At 36.6% G+C, this 13908-nt stretch overlaps 1 pseudogene; it reads right to left on the bottom strand.

The window, feature by feature from the left end:
- Positions 1-661: 661 nt before the first annotated feature.
- On the bottom strand, positions 662-1586 carry LOC130863819 (olfactory receptor 14J1-like; annotated as a pseudogene).
- Positions 1587-13908: the final 12322 nt, after the last annotated feature.

The following is a 13908-nucleotide window of genomic DNA, read 5'->3' on the forward strand; positions in this document are numbered from 1 at the left end:
CTATTGTTTAGAATTATAAACCCATCTTTTAGAATTATAAAGACAAAACTTCAATTTGTATTACTACTTATAATAATTAAATATTTAAGATATTTAATATAGATAAAATGAATGAATATATATAGATATATTTTAATATGAATTGAAAACTGCACTTCAGGAAAATTGTATCTGTAAACTATGTAAATGTATCTAGTGATACCATATAAATTTATATCAATATGTATATTGATAGACAAAAATGAGTTTATAATTAAAGTTTGAAAATAAATGGTTGGCTTGGAAATTATGATTCAGTGGGTATAAGTGGGGTTAATAGTATCACTTTTGTCCTTTTTATTATTCTACTATTACCTCTGCAAAAGTGTTAAGACAAGCACAGATACTTTTAGTGTTATCTCTGTGTGGATGCATTAGGAAGTAAAGTAGTTGATCTATATTACAAGGCTTCTAATTTTTCTTAATTTGATGAAACAGCAGTTTTAATAGTAAAATGCAAAGAAATCAGACAATGCACTTGCACAAGGACAATGGTTATACAATGTAGTTTACTATAGAAAATAATCATTCTTCATTAATATTACAGATTGAGGAAATACCAATGACTAAAAGCATTCCTATGTATAATTGAGTAGTTAGTAACAGCAGCACAAAAATGACTCTAACCAGTGACTTCTGAACTCAACAATAACTTCCTCACACCAGTCATTATGCTCTCATTTCTCAGACTGTAGATAACAGGGTTGAGTGCTGGGGGCAGAACTGTGTAAAAGATAGAGAACAAGAAATCTAAAACAGTTGGGGAGTCTGAGGTTGGGTTTAGATATGCACAGGAGCCTATGGAAAGAAACAATGAGACAACAAAAAGGTGGGGCAGACAAGTAGAGAAGACCTTAGACCGGCCTTCAGCAGAGGGCATCCTGAAAACCGTGGAGAATATGTGCACATAGGAGAGGACAATCCCAAGGAAGCAGGCAAGGGCCAGTGCAGACAGGAAACCAGCCATTCCTATCACTACAAGGTAATCATTAGAACAGGAGAGCTTGAGCAGCTGGGGAACATCACAGAAGAACTGGTGGATTATTTTGGCCATGCAGAAGCTGATAGAAAATATGGCTGCTATATAAAGGGTTCCTGAGATGCTACTGCTTAGCCATACAACTGTCACAGCCAACCTACAGTTTCTGGGACACATGATGACCGCATAGTGCAGTGGGAGGCAGATGGCCACATAATGATCATATGACATCACTGTAAGAATGGCCATCTCACCCCACGCAAAAGCTGTGAAGAAGAAAACCTGAAGCATGCACTGGGTATATGAAATGTAGCCACTGCCTGCCAGGGAATTGGCAATAGACTGGGGAACTGTGACAGAAAGGGATGAGAGGTCCAGAAGGGAAAGGTGCTTCAGGAAGTAATACATTGGAGACTGGTGTTGTGATGGTGATGATGGTGAAGTTACCTGGTGATCCCAATAGGTATGTCGTCAAGAAGAGCAAAGCATGCAAGATCTGCAGCTCATGGTTGTCAGAGAACCCCATCAGGAGGAATCCACTCATTGTGGTTATATTTCTCACAGACATTTTGAGAACAGAAATTGTGGTAGCAGCTGAAGAATAAAATGATACAGTAAATACAGTATAAAGATACTGAGTCACTATTTATTTGTTTATCAGTATTTATTTCAATAATTCAATAATCTCAATTCATTTCTAGTATGTGTGTGTGTATTAAACTGGCCACACTCTAGTTGCTGGGAAACTTAAGTGAGATCACAATTTTCTCAAACTCATAGAGTTTGCATTATTCTCTCAAACCAGTAGTTGCAGGTAAATATTCATGCAGTCTATCATTGGTTTTCTCAAGGAACATAGTTGTGTTTGCCCTATGAAAAAGCACAATTCCATTGCTTCAATTGAAACCCATTGCTTTTACTTGAGTCATCAATGGGAAAGTCAGTGACGGGCTGTGAATGAGAGGTTTTTGAACATAGGACTGGTTATGCGTATAGGACATTTAGCAGATGGAATGGGCATGTATAGGGAATGTACCAGGAATTAAAATATAGTTTTGTTGTCCACTGGAAACAGGCATTTTCTTTAGCAAACAATGCTGTCATTACAGAGAGAAGGTATGACATTGGAGAATCAATGAGCAGTTTTATTGCTCTTAAACTAGCATTCAGTGGTATTGAAATCAAGAGCAAAAAGCACTTGCTGAAGTTGAATAGTCACATGCCACTGTCAATTTATGCATCCTACTTCATTTTGTGAAGTACTTTAGGGGATGAACATCTTCTGTTTGAAGTGATGTCCATACTAACAGCCTTCAGGTACAGCAATCAAATAATTCTTAGAACTTGCCACAAGCAAAGACAATTCCAAAGACAGATGGTGAGTTCTTGAGGTGCTTAAAGATGTGGACAAAAATGGCCCAAATCCAGGGTCTAACTTCAATAAGAGTCTAGAAAACTAAAGTCATTTATGTTTCAGATAGAAGAGAAGTCATGCTTTAGTTTTTGATACTTTGCTTTGATATTTGGGGATTGAAAATAACTGATCATTCTCTCCTTGCAAAATGCATGTTCATGTTTGAGGGTTGAAGAGAATTTATTTAAAGTGTCAGCTTTCTGCATGTTTTCTCTTACTACGTTCTAGGCAATAAGACCAAATGATGCTCAGTCAGTCTTTTGAGGTTTTAAGTCCTGTGAAACATCACCAGATATTTTCTTGTGTCTTCTTAAAATTCATATACTTACAAATGCAAACACAGAATAAAATTGACATCAATCTTCAATCCTGAGGCATTCTCCATTTAGTGGCATCTTTCCTGTGTCAGAACAAACTCACTCCACCTCACTCACATCTCTTTTGCAAGGAATGAACTCAATACCAAATCATCCCAAACAATGTCTAATTACTTGACAGGATGTTGGGGCTTGATTACAATGACAATGGTTTTAGACGCACGCATGACATGAGAAAAAGAATTCCAGGACCTGTGGCCATAGCAGCTGAGTTCAAACCAGTGTGCGGTTCGTAGAAAGATCCTACATCTAAAGGAAAATAAAACACTGTTAAATCAACTTGATAACTTTTGTTTCATATGATACAATTTATGTGTGAAAGCCTCTTGTCTCCCACTCTGTGTACCTTAAGTAATAACTTTAATCCCTTTAGAATATCCCCATACTGTTTGATTTCTTCAAGCCTTGTGTCCTACAACAGAAATCAGTGCTGACCAGAGATCCCACTCATGTTTCTCATAGTTTTCTTGCTCCCAAAATCTGCTTCTTTGATAGTATTTTTCCTTGAGGTTGGTAAAATAATAAACATATAATTATTGTTAGTAATAATTTTTCTATTCATTCATTTAACATTACTATTTTAATCTGACAAATTAAACAGTACACTGTGAGGTAAGAAAGGTGAGTAATATTGATCATTCACAGAAATGAGACAGGAGGCATGTTTAGGTCCTTCCTAAAACTGGTTTTGCTTGATCCACACAGACTGCTTCATCATCCTGGAGTTAAGCATTTTAATAGGAAAAATGTAAGCATTAGTAACTTAAAGAACAGTATTGGCTTGTGAGTTATAAAAATTTACATATATCCAAAAAAAGCCATAGGTACAATATCACAATCACATTGAACATTTGTATCTAGGGCTTTTTACTCTTGTTGACGTCTGAGAGCTGTTGAAGAATGTTTTAATAGTTTACAGAAGTATCACAAATACAAGAAAGTAACGTGCGAACTTTTCTCATTCACTGGTCTTCTCACATGGCTCCCTATTATATCCATATGAATTTTAAAAATCAGTTTATTTTCAGTAAGTTGTCCTTGCTTCCTTGTTATGATTTTAGTCTTGCTTCTCCAAACTAAGATTATAAAGTCTTGTTAGAATTTTCATACAATATTTACCCAAGTTTGTAAACTCACTCCAGTATGTCTTGCTGTGTGTGCAGCTCTCCAAACTGGTCAGCAAATTCTGATATTTCTTGCCCACAATAGCAGATTTTGAAACAATTTTATGTCTCTGTAGAGAAATTGTGTTGAGCTGCTTTTTTGAGGAGGAGAAAGGAGGGTGTATTTGTACACACTGTCCTTTGAAAAGGATGTTCCAATTAGACAAAGTTATTTCATTTACTCTAGCCCTGAATCACCTTGGACATGGAGTCACTGAAATTTCCACACAGCTGTTGAGGGATTTTGTGAGCTTGGGGTTTAGTGTTCTGGCTCAATGAATTTTAGGCCTTAGCAGACCTGTGAATCTCCCAGGGAACTGTTTACAGCTCTGAACTCTCTGAGCCATACCCAGTGTTTCTGATTCAGCCATTGCAGGCAATAGCTCCTAGCCTAGCATCTGAGGGTCTGAACACACAGGTGGAGGCTACTGTGTGGCTAAACTGTGCATTTATAAGAGAACAAAAGAAAATGTAAATAATCATAAAATACTTGAACTCTACAAAGTCTTTGAAAATTCAGAATTAGCTTTGATATTTTCTTTTCTCCTTGAGATTTAGGCAGTACAAAGAATTTCATCCTCTTTCAACCTTTTTAAAATTGATTCTTTGGGTATTTTACAGCATGTACCCCAATCCCACTCATTTCCCTGTCCTTCCATGTCTGTCCTCCATGCTTGAACCCTTCCCATGAGAGATAAAATAAAAAATGAAAAGGAAAAAGCATTTTTCCTCTGGGCATTGACCTTTTGGTCTCCTAACCACAGCCTTCTCCCATACCCCTTCTTGTCTCCAGTTCTGCCATTATGTGCCACTTCTCTCCTTTTTGTCCTCCAATCCATCACATACTCATTCAGTGTAGTGGCATTGTGTCACCTAGTATACTCTTTTGCCTAAATAGCTTTGCTTGCAAATGTTCATTTCAATGAGTTATTGATCTGATTCACGGCCCCTGGTTTCTGTTGCAGCATCAATACTGGGCCCTCACTGAGACTTCTCTCTGCTGTCCTGCTGTTGCCCCACATCATGGAGATCCTGTGGCTATGGTTCTGCTAGTTCTCCACATCCATGTCCCATACCACCATGGCCAGCTCCCCTGTACCCACACCATGGCAGTGTCTGGGTGAGCTCTAGGATCATGAGCATGAGGTAGAGAGATAGGATTGAAAAAGAAGCCGAGTGGTTCATATGCTGTGGATAGAGGTGGAACTGTAGAGGGGTTGGCTGTGAGGAACAGGTTGAGATGTGGGCGGCTTACACTGCCACTGAGGGCCATGTCTGGGTCCATGGCCTTGCCATAGTGGGGCACCTCATTGATATCCAAGGCTCTTGTTACCATCAAGAGCCATGTGGATGCTTGTGGTCTGGGTTACTGCCTGAGGCCATGCTGATGTCAGATGGACATGCTGAGATGGCCCCATCTCCATCTTGGATCTCCTCACTCAGGAATTTCATGCTCTCAGCAACTATTTTGGCTGTCAGTTATGACTAGTCAAGATAGGAAAATGTCTAGGGAGTCCTAAGATACGTCTAGCAGCAATGCTTAAAATCCTCCAAGGTCACATTTATTAATTTGTTTTTTATATTTATTTATTTATTACGTATACAGTATTCTGTCTGTGTGTATGCCTGCAGGCCAGAAGAAGGCATCAGACCTCATTACAGATGGTTGTGAGCCACCATGTGGTTGCTGGGAATTGAACTCAGGACCTTTGGAAGAGCAGGTAATGCTCTTAACCTTTGAGCCATCTCTTCAGCCCCCCATTTATTAATTCTTTTTTTTTACCAGTTTAATGATATATACTATTACCATTTTCAGCATCAATGTATGACTATGTATGTTTCTACATTTCAAAACAAAATTACTATAAAGATTTCATCTGAACAATATGATTATATACTCATACTGTTTTTAAACATTTACTTCTTTTCATTTTTTAAACTAAAATATCGTTACATTACTTCCCCCTTTCTTTTTGTTCCTCCAGCCTCTCTGTGTACCTCACTCCACTTTGTTCCCTCTGGAAATTGTGACTTTTCTTTAATTGTTATTGTTCACACAGACAACTAAATATATAAATATAAATTTCTCATCTGTTTGGCATTACTTGTATGTATATGATTTCAGGGCTGACCTCTTGACTTTAGATAACTGATAGGAGGGCTCATCTCTGCTGAGGACTATTTGTCCTGCTTTCAATTCTCCTTAGCTGCCTGTAGCTCTTTGTCAATGAATGAGTCCCTGTAAACTTCCCTTCTCCTGTATTAGCATGCCTATTAGTATTGTAGTTCTTCAAGTCTTATTCAGATGACCCTATTATTATGTTTCATGAGTAAAGATTCTCTGTCATTCCAGGAGGCACAATCTCTAAGCAACTTTTCTGGTCCTTTGGCTTTTACAATCTGTCTGCCTGCCTTGATATTTCTGAGCTTTAGGCGCAGGTCTTGTGTTATAGATATATCAACTGGGATTGGGCATCTCATGATCATTTCTTCTCTCTACTTTGACCATTTGTGCTTTTTGGTAAAGGTCCCTTTGTTGCAAAGAGAAGTGTCTTTGAGGAGAACTGAGAGCTGCACTTGTCTGTGGGTATAGGAACAGTAATTTGGAATGCAACTAGGGATTATACTAATTTAGTTAAAGTGATGGTAGCAGGTTTTTCCTCACAATCCATGACTTCACCAGTCCTGGGTTATTTTCTGGGTTTTCAGTATCAGACATGATTTTCCTCCTCTTGACTGGACCTTCAAGTTCAATTAGAGAACTATTGATTACTAGAGTGCTACTGTTGTAGCCTAGGGATTAGTATGACATGTTTGTTATCTTTGTTCATAGACATTGTAGCAGGATAGGATCATTGTTTGCACAACTCCCTTGGAAATTTGCATAGCCCATCCCCCAACTGTGAAGGATATCAGGGAGAAAGTTTTCATGTCAGATATAACTCATATTCTCTTGGTCTTCGGTCTAAAGTAAGTGGTTCCTTCAGTGATAGGGACTTACCTTCAGCCTCTGGAATGCAAAGAAAGACAACAGCAGTAGCCTGTACAGTTTCGGGCAAATCTTGGGGTTCCTAGACTAACGCCCGAGAAGGGGCTTTCTCATGCTTGGCATTTCAGTTTTGTTAGATAGTCTGTGGGACTTGGAAGAGCTTTGTCAGTCATGTGTGAAAACTTTGTTAGAAATATATATGCATATACATAAAGGATTTTATGAATTATATGTAATTTCAATACATAAATACAAATATGATTCCTTAAGACTTTATCAGACCTCCTTTGTGTACTTTATCCACCTTCCTCTCTTTCTTTCTGTAGTATAGTCATTTTTTTTTAATTTTTCGAGATAGGATTTCTCTGTAGCTTTGGAGTCTATCCTGGAACTAGCTCTTATAGACCAGGCTGGCCTTGAACTCACAGACATCCTCCTGCCTCTGTCTCTCGAGTGCTGGGATTAAAGGATTAAAGGCATGCACCACCACCACCTGTTGTATAGTCATATTTTAAGGACTACATAGCATTGACTCAGACTACACATCACACTTTTTAGGAAATTTTATTATTTGTAGATTTAAAAATTATGTTTGAGTGTCTGTTTGAAAGGGAATCAGGCTCCCTTTCAGTTCCTTTTCATTACAGATAATGTTAGTGAGTAAGGTTATTTATAGTTTTTATTTATGTGTATTTTTGTATGTTTCTGTGAGTTTTTGGGCACAAGAGTGCAGTGCCCATGGTGCCAAGAAAAGGGCACTGGGTTCCTTAGTGCTGGAGTTACTGGCAGGTGTGATATGTTTTATGTAGGTTCTGAATTCAAGTGCTTTCAACCACTGAGCAATGTCTTCAGATTTACCTAAAGTGGCTTTATAATAAATATGTAAATGTATAGGAACAGAAGTTGATAAAACCTGAAAAAGCATAAAGTCAGAGAACCTATATCACTGATTCTAAATATTTTGTTGATGCTATGATAATTAAATAGTCCATGGGTATAGAATGGAGATTGAATATTTAGGCCAAAATCATATTAACCAAAAAGATGACATATAAATTGTATTATATTAAAGTGAGAATTTTCTTGTTTGAATTTTTTGCTCAATTTTCAAATTTACTGATGGCTAATTTACACGTTTATGTTATTCTAAAAGAAAATTTTCATCCAGTATTTTAAAGTCACTCTTAATTCACTAATATTAGAAAATTTTAACTTCATATGCAGTGAGAGTAATCAGGGGATACACTGGAAATTTAATGGCAAAATACTTTTTATAAAATCATGACACTCATCTAAACTGGTATTTTTAATATTTTCTTTTAGTAAACATATATCCTTTCTCATACTGTTTTAGTTAGTGTGTCTCTTGCTATGAAGTGACACCATGATCATGGCAACTCTTAAAAAGGAAAAAGACATATAAATGGGGTGGCTTACATCTTCAGAGGTTTAGCCTGTTATTGTCATGGTGTGTCATGGCAGTGTACAGGCAGACATGGTGACGGAGCCAAGAATCCTAATCTTGATAGACAGGCTACAAAGAGTAGTCTTTCTCATTGGGCATGGCTTAAGCCTTGAACTTTCTCAAAAAGCACTCTAATTTTCTTTCTATTTTTATATGGATATTTTATTTTAGTATATAACAAAACTATTTTTGCAAACAAAATGCACATCATTTTCCAATTTTGTGTCTAACTTGATGGCCTGGTGCATTGTTGGTATGATGAAACAGCATTTAAATATTTGTGTGTGTGTGTCTCTCTGTGTGTGTGTGTGTGTGTGTGTGTGTGTGTGTGTATGCGTGTGTTCTTTAGGTCATTTTCTTTAATGGCTTATTGTTGATGACTGAATCCCAGGAATGACACTGGCCACCCAGTACAGTGATTTCTGGGAGGATGCTTTAATATAAAAATATATTCATAGGCTCAGAATACACTCAGAGTTAGACCCAGGTTTAATGTGATCTATAACTCAGAGAAGGACTCCCTTCTCCCATGTTCCAGTTAATGGTCTAGAGTTTGGTTTTTGGTGGATGGAAAATGACTGAAGTGGTCATTGCTGTATGGGGGCCAACGGGTTGCTAATGAGTCTCATATTTCTGGGTTTTCTTTAATTTTTTTTTTACTGTTAATGTGCTAACTGAAAAGAGATATGTGATTGTGGAGGCTGCTGAGCTAAACATATATATATATATATATATATATATATATATATATATATATATATAATGTATCATGAAATCAAAATTTGAGTCTAAGGATATATTACTTTGGGAAGGAGGTTCTCCTTTTCTTTTCATAAAAGATGAGAACTTGTAGATTACTTCCAGGATAATGTGATTTGATGGAACAAGTGCCCTTGAAAGGTGTGTGAACCCTAAAAATATTTCACTCAATAAACAGCAGTAAGCAGTTTGGAGAAAAACAATACCCAAATTCCCAAGATGATTATTTATAAATGTTTATTTTTATTTAGAAGTTGATTATAAGTTATTAATCATCACAGTCAATTTCTAAAAAACAAAAATATGTAAGGTGTATATGATACAGAGATGAATACTCTGCATTGGTATGGATCTTGGACTACTGATACAAATTTAAGATTGATTTTGTTACACTGTATATATGTATTTCTACTCTTGTTTAAGGTATTATGCTTATGCAACTCATTAAAATGTTATGTATATTTAAAAATTACAGATTAATAAATAGTCATTTATATTAGTCAAACTTGCAGTCATGTTAGTTAGGTTTTCTAGATGTACAGAGATATATTTCAGATGGATAGGTAGTCTTCAAGCTTTTCAAAGACCTACAGAATATGGCATTTAAAATGTTTTGTTAACTTAGGAGTTTTCATGACAATGAGACTTATCTCATCCTGGCAGTACCAATCTCCTTCAAGAGGATTATGGACATCAAAGAGGCTCCTTATGGAGTTTTCTAGCCATTTTGGAAAGGAACTTCTCTTGCCTGGACTTCTTGACATGCAGGACCCATAGAAAAATGACTGCTGAACTTGCCTAAAGTAGGTGAGACCATCTTTCAAGGCTCCTGCTTCATGAAAGAGTATGCCAAATATTCTGCAGGACAAAGAAGAAAGCAGTTGATGAACTTTTCCAGTACAAGGCAGAACAGATTTCCAAATTTTCTGCATTACTGAAAAGTCTGCCAGGTATTATGGACATGTAGGTTGAAGATGGATGCCCCAATGTTACAAAAGAACTTTGGGTGACTGTCCAGGCAGCAAGATATCTCTGTCAATTTTAGTGTTTTGGAGGTTGCTTACAAGGCATTTCTTATTTACTTAGGTAATATTATATCCTTCTGGGGTCTTTAATAGAGTTGATGACTAGATGTTATAGTTTTCCCTAGAGAGAAAGAGAGAGAGAGAGAGAGAGAGAGAGAGAGAGAGAGAGAGAGAGAGAGAGTCAGAGAGAGAGCCAAAGAGATGCCATATAGCTGCCAAAGAAGAAGTACACTAGAACCTTACCAGTAAGCCACAGAATCATGGGTGTACAGAGTTTAATAGAAATAGGTTAAATTTTGTCAGCTTGACACAAGAAAGGATATCTGGAAAGAGGAAAACTCATTTTAGAAAATGCTTCCATTATATTGGCCTCTAAGCAAGTCTATGGTGGCATTTTCTTGATTAATGACAGATGTAGAATGGCACAGTCCCCTTGGGTAGTGTCTTCTCTGGGCAAGTGTTCCTAGGTTGTATAACAAAGCAAGCTGAACAGGCCCTAAGGAGCAACACAGTAAGCAGCCCATTTCATAGATTCTTCTTCAGTTTCTGCTTCCAAATTCCTCCCTTGAGCTCCTGCACCAACTTCCCACAATTATGGACTGTGACCTATAAATGAAATAAATAATTTTCTTCCCAGGTTGTTTGTGGTTTTGATTTTATTGCAGCAATAAAAGGCACAAGTGTCTAATCAAGTGATTAAACTATGAATTCAGACCTCACCCAAGAAGCTTTTTTGTGTAGTAGATAATGGCTAACACATAAACTTACAACTTGTTAAGGTTCTGAGAATAAGCATCCATGGAGTGTTCAGCCATAATTGTGGCATTTATATCATTGATCTCCATGGCTCAGTTACTATCATGGAAGGTGGATTGGAAAGACTGTAAGAACCTTGGAGAAACAGAAAGATAGTGTCTTCTGAACATGACAGAACCACTGTACTAATAGCTTCAGAGGAGATATGGCTGCCTCAACAATACCTGCATAAGGTTAAGTTAGTCAGCATGGGGGTAGAAAGGATTCATGAGCTTCCATTTGTCTTACAGTCCACTGTACATGGAAAGCTGAATTAGGCTTTAACAAAACTGGGCCAATCAACAGTCAAATATGCATTGGGGAGGGGCTCATGGGAGCTCTAACCCTCTCTGCTTAAGTATTTGCAACTGGTGGATTCTGGGGAAGGTATGATCACCTTTAGTTGTGTACCAAACGGTAAACTCATCACCATTCTGTGGATAGTTTCAAGTCTGTGGTCACACATCCTGTTGCCGAATCTATAATCACCTTAGTACAATAGGTTCATACTATAGAGCATGTTAATGAGCTCTCAAAAACATGTCTCTGACACTTATCTCACACTCAAAAATGATAAAAATATAGAGGATAGAGATAACACTTTGGAAAAAGCAGTCTTACTTATGGGCAATCAAATGTACAACATTAAAGTTAGATTAATTGTTTCCTGTAATTTAAAATTTAGTGGACTTGAATGGATTTGTGTCACCCCACTGCCATACAATGCTTCTAAGGTAACCTGAGCACAGGTTAGGCCCCTCCTCCTGGGCTCATAGAACAATTCTGAACTAGCTATACACATACGGTCTTTGCATAATCAAATTACAATCATTAGTTGAGTTCAATGGAGTCCACCTCAACTCTGAGGTTACCAATAGATTTTATAATCTCTCACTTCTTTTGCCTCAAGACAGACTTTTTGGTCTATTATCATTAATTTGGGAGTAATCTTGGGAGTTGTGCTTATTTTGATTCTTGTCCTTCCAGTCATCTTCCAAGGACTGAAAAATGCCCTGTGCACCACACAAGATCTATAGACTCTTAAGTTAACAAATAAAAAAGGGGGAGATGGAACAGCCATATCTGACGGGAACCGCAAAAATCGTAAAACCTTATATATGAAAAAAAATCAGTCAAATCTATTCTAAATCCTCAGGGTGCATACCCACTCATCAGCAGAAATGGGTACAAGGAATTAATCATCTCCCCTGATCACCAACTCATCCTAGCAAGAAAGGTACATCAGCAATAGCCAGGTTGTCATTGTTTTTGCTTCTTGACCTCAATGAGTTCCTCACTCAGTTCTTAAAGGTATGTCTTTTTAAGTTGTTTTCCAAAATTTATTTTTTTTACCTCAAAACCATTAACAAAAACATCATAATCTAATTTTAAGTAATTGTTTAAAGTTTTTTTTTAACTATGATGCACACCAAAACCTGTGAATACATCTCCCAACACTAAGTTTAAAATAATTTTAGCTAGCTGGGCTTCTGGGACTCAATATTTTTTCTTAATTATTAATTTCAGCCACAGTCTATACATATCCTCAGGAAAAACTAGCTGTATGACATTTTCTTGCTTTTATTTTCTGTCCTCTGCAGCCTCTGTTTTACCAGGGACAGGAACAACAATATATCCTACCTTTACCCATATTAATTTTTCCACTAATCTAACTCTATTACAATCCCTCATTATATTTATTAAAGATTCTCAGTCATCAAAAAACCTATTTAAACTAACACTATTATTATATAAAATTAAACAGTAGAGTTTAGGAGGAAATAAACTTAATAACAACCCATAGGTAAAAATGCCCAGTAGAATGGAATATTTCCATGAGAAAATTGTAACATATTAGGATCAGTGGGATCTTCTCCATTCAGATTATGCTAGATACCAGAGGAAAATTGCAGCAGCAAGCATATAAAATCATAGCAGAAGCAAGAAATATTCTGGGGCCAAGGTTCTTGGCACCTTGTCTATCTGAGATTCAGTCATAGGAGCATGGATTCCTGGTGAGCTGGCTTCCTGAACTTCAACTGCCACCTGCTTCTCCTCTAACATGGCCACTGGCACTGTAGTCTCTTTGTATCAGATGGGTAAGATTTAATTTGAACCTTTTCAGATTGGTACTTACTTTATTAGTGAGTTGTAGTCCTATGTCCCTACTTTTATAATCCCATGTAAACACAAAAATTATACTTGGGAACCAAAGAATTTATGTTGTCAGACATATTGGTAGCTTCCTATTAGAAAAAAAATGTAAATCATAACTTCAACAATTTTTATTTGAAAAATGTCAAAAACCCACTTTCTCTAAATTTGGTTCCATCATTAGCAATAAGGGAAAATGTAGTAAAACTAAGAATTGGTTCACTTGGATTAGGAAAATATATAGAAGGTGTGTGAATTTTGCTAGGCACTGTATAAATTATGTAAACAGTTACTATGCTCTTTAGTAGCAAGAAAACCTTGCAACTATTTAAAAATGACAGGAAACTTGACTCTATAGAGAATTATGTACAGCAACAAGGGACCAAGTATCACACAGACAAAATCAGTTTAACTAACGGCATTCTGAATGTATTTATTAAAATTAAGTTGAATTTGATCATGCCGTCACTAACTTTTCCTTCTATCTTATTTACTGGGTATTGCTAAAAGATGATTTGAAATAATATTAGAATTGGAGAAAAGAAGGAAATACATATCCTCACTGGTCAATTACCTTTCATTTGATAGAATTATCTCTGAGAAGGGCATAAATAGTAGAAACACAGAAACAGAATCCTAAAAGAAATCCAATTCATCGCTCCAATCTTGGTTATAGTATCAATGCCTCTTAATTTGTTGTCTTTTTAGAATTTAATTATAGTTTTAAAACATACCATTCTCTGAGAAAA

Source organism: Chionomys nivalis, chromosome 21 (assembly GCF_950005125.1).
Source record: "Chionomys nivalis chromosome 21, mChiNiv1.1, whole genome shotgun sequence".
Taxonomy (NCBI): domain Eukaryota; kingdom Metazoa; phylum Chordata; class Mammalia; order Rodentia; family Cricetidae; genus Chionomys; species Chionomys nivalis.